The sequence below is a fragment of the Condylostylus longicornis genome, unplaced genomic scaffold (genome assembly GCF_029603195.1).
Source record: "Condylostylus longicornis isolate FDR11 unplaced genomic scaffold, ASM2960319v2 ptg000135l, whole genome shotgun sequence".
Classification (NCBI taxonomy): Eukaryota; Metazoa; Arthropoda; class Insecta; order Diptera; family Dolichopodidae; genus Condylostylus; species Condylostylus longicornis.
The window spans coordinates 10,000,001-10,001,059 of NW_026578103.1; positions in this window are offsets into that span (position 1 = coordinate 10,000,001).

Genomic DNA, 1,059 nt, shown 5'->3' on the forward strand with positions numbered 1-1,059 from the left:
CGACATTTAAAGTACAATCAAAACGAAAATATAAGAACTTATAACTTAAAGTAAGTAATTAAAAATCCAGAAGTAAAATTTTTAATAATAATTGGCAAATTTTTAAAAATGTAAGACTAAAATTTAAATTTAATAAAGTTGAGTCAAACCAATGGTTTGTATTGTAGCACTTTTTCCTTCAGCAAGTGAAAATTCTGCTTTTAAATACAGTCTGTGTATACCTATCATGCTATTAAAATTATTTTCATTCATATAAAAAACTATTTCTAGGATTGCATATATTTAGGATGATGCATACATGCAGTCTTTGAAATAAAGCAAAAATTAATATAAAGTGGGGTTAACATAATGCTCGATTTTAAGGGTTAGTTGTGTGAGTTAAGAAAAATAATTATATTTTTTAATGTCATGAAATTTACCGTTAGCTTTTTGCATTTATAGAAATTTAAAAAAGCTTGTGGTTTCGCAAATATAAGGTGTCAAAAACTCAAATTTTACAAATTTCAAGAGGCGATAACTTGAGAGGGGTTGGAGATGGAAAAGAATTTTCTTCAAACGAAATGAAGCATTTATTAGTGCCTAACAGGTGTAAAAATTTCAGACTCTTACAACGTAGAGTGTTGAAGAAAAACGTGATCAAAAATTTGAAAAAAACTTCTTTAAGATAACGGTACATTTTAGCGGCCATTTTGTTTTTATAAAATTCAAGTACAGTATGCCGCGATAGAGGAAGCCAGCCAATATATTTCTGCGGTTGAAAAATTAAAAAAATGCAAATGGTTGTACTACAGTAAATAGTTGAAAAATGATATTTTTAGGGTTTTGGGGGGGTATAACTTTTAGAGGAAGGGAATTAGTTAAAAATTATGTTCTACGAAAATTAGTTTCTAGTAAAGATCTATGTGTGTATAATATAATATCAGCTTTCTATTTTCAAGGATGTAGAAGTTTTGTAAACAGACACACGGACAGACGGACGGACAGAGTGAAACTAATAAGCACTTTTTTCATTAAGATAGAATCCTTATTTAAGAAATATTTGCAATAATTGCAAGAGCA